This window comes from Sparus aurata, chromosome 20, assembly GCF_900880675.1.
Source record: "Sparus aurata chromosome 20, fSpaAur1.1, whole genome shotgun sequence".
NCBI lineage: Eukaryota > Metazoa > Chordata > Actinopteri > Spariformes > Sparidae > Sparus > Sparus aurata.
Window position 1 is genome coordinate 11,031,862 of NC_044206.1, and position 9,625 is coordinate 11,041,486.

The following is a 9,625-nucleotide window of genomic DNA, read 5'->3' on the forward strand; positions in this document are numbered from 1 at the left end:
CTACTGTATTTAACCATCATGAGACAAAACGGGAATATAACACTGGTTCGGCAAAAGAAAACACATTTCAAAATCAACAAATTCTCCTAATATGATCAGAATTATCAAGTTTACTTTTACTTGCTCTCAATTATTGAACAGGAGCCTGATAAAGCCAAATAAATCCTCCTTAGAATCTCCTTGAACCAACAGGAATCAGATGTTAAACCTGTGGCTGTAATTGTTTGGTCACATTTGAATCATTATCAATTAAATTTTTACTTAAGTGCTTTTCTATTTTATTGAGAATTTCAAAGGAGATGATTGGTACTTAAAGGGTCTCTATGTAACAAGTTGTAGCAATTTAGATAATGTTTTTTATTGGTCATATGTGAATTGATTATAACATGATGTGAAAAATGAGACCTTCCTTTTTTTCTCTCAGCTGCCCATACAAGTCTGTTAATGATTTGGCAGCGAGATGCTAGTTTAGAAAAAGGAGTCTGCTAACATAAACTAATGACTGGCTTCTACCACAACACAGAAGCTCCACAGAGCCCCTTTAAGTTGATGCTGCCACATGTATGTCATATGTTTTTTAAATTAAAGGCCAAATGATAATGTGCTCATTATAATGAGCTCATTTAATTGATATCTGCTGTTGACACACAAGAAAAATATTTATCGACACTTTATTCAAAACCTGTTTGTGAAAATGATGACAAGTAGTTAATTAGCCAAAAGACGAGCACAAATATATTATTTTTATTTTTGATATACATCATTTTACATCACATCATGCTGATGTACTACATTAGTCTTAATTGGTTAACCCTCAGAGGGTGTTCATGTTCTGCAGACATTGCAGATTAATCTGTCGATCATTTTCTTAAAGAAATTGATCACTTGTTTGGGCTATAACATTTTGGTCATTGTCTCCTAAAGACCATGCTGAAGTTCCTCATATGTCCTGTTATTTTTTACAACCCAAATATATTCAGTTTACTGTCATAGAGAAGTAAAAAAAACAAAAAAACAGAACATATTCAGACAATTGTGCCCTTTATCCTAAAATTGAAGCAACTAACGATTCATTTTAATGGTCGACAACTTATCGATTAATCGTTTCAGCTCTAGTTAGTTTGGTTTTCTTTTAACATGTACAATTTAAATTCACTTGACATTAAAAACTAGTACATTAAATGGAGATTTAGGGATATTGGTTGGGTACAATATGGTTGCAGTTTCACATGTATTTTATGTATTTTATAAGTGCACCAGGACAAAAACACTTGACAAAACACTCTGTTCCACCTGTCTGTTCATCAACATACTTAATGATGTTGATAAATCAGATCACCATAATTGGATCTGCTTCTCTGCTTGGATCTGATCTCCAGTTGGTAAGAGGATCTGCGAGGTGCACACGTGTATGCATATATGTGTATTCTGACTAGTCCTTATCTTTAAAATAACACAGATGACTTACAAATCAGATTTAACACACATTTAAATTCCTGAAAGCCTCATCAGAGAAACATCTTTCTCTTTCTTTCGCTTATTTAAAACCATGAATACACACACAAATATGTAGGCGCACACACATATAAACGCACTAGAGATAGTGGGAGAAAACAGACAGTGCTCACAAATCAAAAAAGTCATATGCTGTTATTGTTATCAGTGTTATTATTTTCATTACTATCACTATTATCACTATTACTGTACTTCCTCCTCATATGTATCCTATCCCACGCATCATTAGCTCGCTCTCTGTGGCCCCCGGGGGCTGCGTCATCGTCTGCTGATGTGCCGACACTCCTGCTGCCGTCTGCGCGGTGACGCCTGTCGATAGCTAACCAGATGTTTTTTTTTTTTTCTTCCCTCGCCCCTTATTCTGGGACGGCGGCTGTGCCAGGTTCACCGTGGCAACCGTGGGATGGTGCTTTAGAAGCCATTACGGCGGTCCTCTGATGACACTCAAATAGCTATCATTACACCTCCTCCAAGGAGACACAGAGGGAGGAGGAGGAGGGAGGTGAGAAGGGGAAGGGAGAGATGAGGCAGGGAAGGATGGATGGAGAGAGAGGTTGTGGAGAAGCAGATGAAGAACAAGAGAAGGAGGTGAAGGGAGGGGGGAGGGGGGCGGAAATGTGAAAGGTGAACGGTGGGAGACAGGTTAAGGGTGCAGGGAGACAGAGGGGGAACCGGCAAATTACACAGGCAGGCAGGGATGGGAATCCAAGTTAAAGATATAGAAGGTGCATGGAAGAAGGGATGAGAGGGAAGGGAGTGACAGAGGGAGAGAATGGGGAATTCAAAATGACCGTTTCTGAGTTAACAGCCTCCAGCCTTTTTCTACCCTATTAAGTTCTATTCTGCCATTACTTGGGACTGCGGGGTGCTGCCTCGTACCCCACAGTGTCCTCCTACTCTCACAGACACCCCCTCCTTCCCTCCCACACACACACACACACACACACACACACACACATCCACAAATACATTCACTCTTCCTTCCACGCTTTTTCCTCAATTTCCTCCTCCAGTCGTCCTCTTTTCCTCCCTTTTTTCCCCCCCTTTAAGTCTTTCTCCTTCTACCTCCTTCTCCTCCTCCCCTCTCTCTCGTCTTCGGTTCAATTCCAGAGGTTGTGAACTGAATGAAAGAGAGATCAGCTGGATCAGTCTCTGAGTCCACCGGTTGTCCTTGTTGTTGCCGTCGGAAAAAAGCACGCCAAAACAAGCTGTAAGCTGTTTCTCGCCGCTGTCTGGCTTTGTTCACATCTTTGTCTGTTTCCTTCCTCTCCGTGCTGACACAGAATGAATCTGTTCCAGTGGAAAAATCAACCTGTGTCAGGACGCAAATGTATACTTGGGACATTGGTAGTATGCATTACATCTCAGCCTCTTTAACCCAATTAAACGTGACTATCTAAGGGAAATCAAAGTGCAAAGGGGAAAAGAACACTGATTATTTTTGTGCGTATTCTGAGTCATAGTTGAGATGTAAGGGTGCCTGCATTAGTGAAAACAAAACAAAAATGTTTGCATGCACATCCTAGGATGGAGAAAAACCCAAGAGTACTCAAACGGCCCTTACTTGTTTCCCCAGAATTCTCATTTCTTTTTCTCCGGCGATATTTGTGCCGACACATGTTTGACTTTTACATGAATGAGGTTGAGAACAGACAACAAACTAAGTCAGAGAACATCTGCAAGTACTTCAGCAACAAACTGCAATTGCTATACGACTGAAATGTCATTAAAGGGGCACTATGTAGTTTTGGATGGGGGGAGGGAGAATTACTTTTAATGTCTGATTTTTCACTTTTTATGCATGCTGGAACATCCTCACGCACACCTGGCACACTCGCAAGTGTAATCCCCCAAACCACCACTGAGGGGCGGTGTCAGCCTTCTGCTGCGGCTCCTCTATGAGAGCTTTGCCTATATGTTTTTTGGAGGTTAAAAAAAGAGAGAGAGAGAAAGAGAGAGAGGGAGAAGATTGATGCTTGGTTTGTCAATGTTGGTGCCTGTGTGACTGCATAGCGTAGGAGGGAAGGACTTTAGTGCTATTTAAAATGGCTGCTTTTTAATGTCTTCTTTTTTGGGGTGGGGGAGAGTCGGGGGCGGGGGGGGGGGGGGGGACTCTGCAGAAACTGAAAGGCGTCAACAACACGTGAAGCGTTATCAACTGTAAAACATCAGTGCAATTAAAACGAGGGGGCTGGGAGGGGATCGGAGCCACCCCCCCTCCAGTTTCAATAATTTCCAGTCAGTTTTAGAGCCTGAATGTGTGAATGTGGGTTATACCTCAATGCTAAGCATGCATTTCTCATGTGCTTTTAATCTCATTGGTTTTCTTCCATGCTGATTTGATTATGATCAGGGCAACGCTGCAGCGCTGCTCTGGCCGCCCCATGTGCTCCCACTATAGTACAGTATATTACCCTCGCTTTTCTTTAAATGTGTCTGAAACGAGGCTTTGAAACAGTCCGGATTAACTGATGTATCGCGTTTCTAAAAACAAACCGCCTCTGAATCATTCATTAATTCACATTTGGCTATTACAGTGCGGGTTTGTGTTTTATGGGCAGAGCAGCTTCTTCCTGTGTGGTAGGAAAGAGTTAACAACAACGGGCTGAACGTGATGAGTGAGGGGACTCTGTGAAAAGCAGCGAGCCAATCCGCGTCAAGATTAACACCTCGCGCGGCCGTGATTGGCCTAAAGCCCGCGCGTTGTTGTTTGGAGCTCTGAGCCCACGTGGGGGTGCGGACCCTCATACGAGCTTTCACTGGCCGAGACCCCGCACTCAAAACCCGCCTGTGGCGCTGCTGGCCGCGTCATTGGCCGAGTCGCGGCGACTGGCTCCTCCCCCCCCCCCAACGCTCCGTTGTTTTTCCGTCTGAGAGGAGAGGAAATATCCCTCTCGCGAGCTCCGTGGGCTCGCGCGGACAGCCGCGCCGCCGCCGCTCCGCATCTATGAGGCGGCGCGCGAACTCAGGTCTGACATTTCGCAGCGACCCTCTTCACGGGCCGAACACAAGAAAAAACACGATTATTAGATATGATATTTAACTCAGCGTCGACGTCTCTGAGCCAGCAGCTTCAGGTTGTTTGACTTCATCGTCTGTATATCTGTTTCTTCATTTTCTCTTCATAAAACAGCCAGCCGCCTCACTCTGCCTCTGTGCTGGACACACACGCGCGCGCACACACACACACACGCACACACACGCACACATACACACACGTGCAAACGCTTCTCTGTGTCATATGTGCAGTTTTGCAGTGACAGGGCCATTAACCTTTAATGAATTAATTATATGAATAAAGATTCAGGTAAGGCTTAATCAAATTTGGTGTGTGAGAGTAAAGCCTCTGGCTCCTATCTATCTATCCATCTATCTATCTATCTATTTATCTATCTATCTAACTACATGAGGTATTGAAATGTTGAACACAGTTTGTTGTACTTTTAAAGGACCTATTTGTAAGAAAAATCAGAGTCTCAAAAATTCACTTTTCTTACAATTGGACCTTTAAGCCTTTTCAAACACAGTTTCTCTTTAGTGCGGCTGTATAGAATGTGGCTGGGACGAACCGCTGTAACAAACACAGTTGTAGTGGTCCAAACTTTGGTCTTTAAGCCGAAAGGAAAATGTGACAGCATGGACTGTGTAAGGGATACTTTAGTGGTCTTTATTACAACCCGTTACGACACAAACACGCATTGGCTCTCAAATCCTGTCCATGCTTTTGCACAAGGCTTCATTTGTTTTTATTCCTCCCCAGCAAAATAGGTTAATGGATCCTCTGTCCTCTCATGAAGAAACCAGAATTGAACGGCGGACAAAAATGAGTAAACAGGATTTTGGTGTGGGTTTCCATTTTAATTTTTACCCATTACCAGTCCGTTGCAGCTTGTCTTCATGGTTATAAGTAGCTGGAGCTGCTGTCAGTGATTAGTAGCTAAATAAACAACAACATCTATTTCAGTTGCAATGCTCGCTGCCTGATTCCGTTTGTTTTTTTAATCGTGTTTTATCAATTTAGACAATGTGATGGGTGTTGCTGCAAAAAAAAAACTTCCCTCAGCAAACCAAATAACAGAATCTGTCTCAAAGTTGCTCAACTATGTGCAATCGGGGCACATTTCTTTAAAATGTGAAAAGGAGTGTGAAAAAAAAAAGTGCAGGCAACCAGGCCTCAGTAGACGCTCACAAAAAACTTGTTGGATTACAAAATGGTGATTCACAGAAACGTGCAGTGCGTTTGAAAGCTTTGACATTGACACGCTGCCAAAACCAGGAACAGGAAACAAAGTTAGTGTAAATGATGAATATTCAGACTTTATTAGAATGTACGTTCAGCTTTGAAAATGGACAGAATACTGGCTAATGTTTCCTGTTTCAGAAAAATCAAGAAAAAGCCTCCATGGTATGGAGCAGAAGCTCATGGAAATGAAGCAGCGTGGGTGGACTTTAACGCTGTATTTGAGACTCATTGTCTTCCATTCAAGTCGTCAAATAAATCCGCAAACAAAGCTACGTCGAATATTTGCCACTAGGCGGCAGAACAGATCCGCATGCTGCTGTAACAAGCCTCAAGGAAGAGTGCCAGGCTTCGGAGCCAAACATAGTGGCCAAACCGCGTAGTTACGTCATGTGATGCTTACTGGCCCAGAAAGCCTTTCTCCCATAAACTTAAATTGTGAAAGAAGCAGATGTAAAATAGAGAATAAAGTATTTTTGGTGTCACGACCCCCTCGGCTCGTTTCACCGTCAGAAATTGTGCAGTTCGGTCTGATAACATTTGGGGAGTCGTATGATTAAACCGTTTTTATCCTGTTTCAAGTTCAGATAAACCGGAATGTAGCTCGCTTGGACAGCAGATGTCTCCCATGGAAGCTGTGCGCAAGATCCAGGATTTTTTATGAAGGGTACTCTGCCTCCGACGCTGCATCCAGTTCTCATTACACATGTATGTCCATGCGCTGCGACAGCATCACAGTTGATGGACAGTGTGTACTGTCACATTCAGCTGACATCATTTTAAGTCAAGTTTGTGGTCCAACATTCAATCTGCTCTTATTTCTCCATTTGTTGGCAAAATATTTGCCTCTTCAGCCTGTCAGGTTTATCAGAGGTTTTTTTTTTTTTTGCTAAACAGCAGCCTATGGAGGAAAGACGGGAGCAGCTCAGACAGTGAAGATGTGGTCAGCAAAACCAAAACAATGAACGAAGAGCGGCTGAAAAAGCTCTCAGAGCTGCAGAGTGTGAATTTCTTCTCCCCGATTTCAGCATTATGAGTGAATCCTTTCACATTACAGAGTCATTTCATGCAGTGTTAATGTCAAAAATATGTGCTAATGCTGATTCAACAATTAAGAACAATTGTTTTTTGTGAATTAGTTCTGCACGTATACGTACCTTTTGACAGGCACGTACACATGCAATTCTTTTAAAAATTGCCTTCCGTGCAGGTAGCCTCACAGAGCAGCTAAGGTGACTCCTTTTAGGATTTCTAGCCCAAGAACATCCCTTCCCCGTCCTCTTCCTCTTGAACTGTTGAATAATTCTCCTAAACTCAGCTCAGATTGAATCTCCTGTCCATTCAGTTCACCTCAGAATCGAGATCAGTCAGCTTTTTCTCGCCTCATCCTATGCCGGAGCCGTGCTGCGGATTTAGCTTGCTTCTGATCCAGCAGCAGCAGGCACGGCGGCCCTCGCTGTGCGGCGGCTGCAGGAGGGGAGCTGGGCCAGCGGGGAAGAGGGATACCCCCTGTGTGCGCTCAGCAATTGTTGTCGTGGCAATGGTGGCCGTAGTGGTGGTTGCCAGGGAGATGGCGGTTGCTTGTCTGACCCGTCCCCCTCGTGCTGTCACCGGCATTATTGATGCACGCCGCTGCTCGGCATTGTGGGAGTGCGGGAAGGAGGGCGGAGAGGACAACGGTTAATGAGTTCAGGAGGAACAGGGACTCTCCCTGCTCTCTTTCTCTCCCTCACCCTGTTTCCTCATCACCTCTCTCTCTCCCTCCCCCCTTCTCTCCCCTTCATTTCTCATGGGTGTCTGTCTTGTGCGAGTGTGCATTAAGAATGTGGGTCTCTCATGATCCATCATGGCAAGATGCACTTTCCCTCTCCTTCACACACACACACACACACACACACACACACACACTCAAGCTCACACACCTAAACGGCGTACGGACGGTGCGCTCACAAAAACATGTTCTCACACACCTTTACTCGCACAGCGTAACTGACTCATTCGCAGCCACTCCTTTCACTCTCTCTCGTTCTCTCTCTCTCTCTTTCACACACACACACACACACACACACACACACACACACACACAGATGCTGCCCTGCTGTTCCGCCTGAAGCTAGGAGAGCTAGCAAGATTAATAATGACCCCTGACTCCCCACAGACAGACCCAAATATACACAGTTTGGAGAGAGAGAGAGACAGAGCGAAGGTGAAGAGAACGAGGGGAAGAACAAGGTGAGGCCAAATGGTGACTAAAAATACACAGTTTAGACACAAAGAAAGACAGGAAACGTATACAGTTTAGAAAATGATGGAGGTGAGAAAAGTAGGAGTGGGAGGAGGAGAGGCAGGAAGCCGAACATGCACAAATGGATGGGGGGGGGGGAGAACATCAACACTAAGCCGGCCCTGTCGCTGCAATTATTGACACCTGAAAATGAAGCTTCTCAGGGTGGATACATCTGAAAACACGGACAAAGTGTGAATAAGGTAAACTCAACTGGAAAACAGCGATGTGAGCCTGGTTGCCTGTGGCTACTCTGATTAAACATTCAACTCCAGTCAAGTTACGAGAGACAGAATCGAGACAGAAGAAGCTACGGTGGACAGCCAGTCCAAACTCCCAAAATGTTGGATCCTACAGTGCAACTCAACAGTGTTCAGACCTAAATATTTGTGTTTTCTAAGTCCACGCTGAGATCAGACTTCAGCAAACTGCTCCAGAACCACACAAGATGTACAAATGTTTTTGCATTCTGAGTGGTAGCTATGATGAATAAACCGGTGTGTGTATATCGGTGCAGCAGCCCAGTGGATTTTGTTACCTTTCAGAAGAGCCAGTGTGGCTGTTTTCAATTTTTGTGCTCAGAAAAGCTAACTGGCCGCTAAGACCCGTCCTACTCTTCCTCCAGCCCTGGTGTCCATTCCCTTTCCCTAACTGATCTCATTCCTAATGCCCGGACATAACAACCAATCAGAGGCAGAGCAAGGCATGTCTTGAATACACATACGAAATTCGCATTGGTATTGGTTAATCTTTTCTTCTTACTCTCTGCCAGTGAGACAATAAACTTTTCCATTAAACCCTTCTTTTAAAAGGCAAGTTTTAGAGAATTGATTTAAACTCTAAAAAAATTTATATGTACAAGATAAATGAGGTAATTATACAAACTTGGTAATATTTAGAGTTTCATAACTGAATAAACAAGCTATTCTCAGAAGAAAATAAGGTCCCCAGAAGACTGTTTGAAGCTAGAAAGGTGGCACAGTCCGCCAAATATAAACAAAGTAAAACAGTATGAAATTGTGTTGTCCTTCAAGGTCAGTTTGTTTATTCAGCTTATTCAGTCATGAAAATGAAGAGAGTTTGTATGTTTTTTAGTTTGTTTGGGCTTAAAATCAGCTGATGAAGATCTTTTGTCTTCTGATTAAAATGTCTTCCCCACAACTACATGGTTCTCCCGTAAGGTTATGGAAAGATTATTGTCACGGTTGACTGCTGGTAGGAAACAGCATCGAGCAGATTGGTTTCTATTGTATCAATTGTCAATTACTTTGTTGACCCGACCAGGGACATAAAACCCCAGTACCACCTACTAACAGCTGACGTTTAATGTGAAAGGGTAAAATCAGCATTCATTCCCCGGTCGAATGACTACTCCAGTCTCACAAGTGGAGTCGCTAATTTTTGCACCCAATTATTGTTTAGCCTGCATTGAGTTTGAAAGAAAGACTAAAGGGAAAGATTGTCATCGTCATTGTCTCTGCCCTCCATGCTGCTTCCTACTGTTCCCTGTTCTCCAACATGTTTTTGACGAATGTGACACACAGAAAAAGAGGCGAACATGTTGAGGCATTAGTAGAGGATTCAGT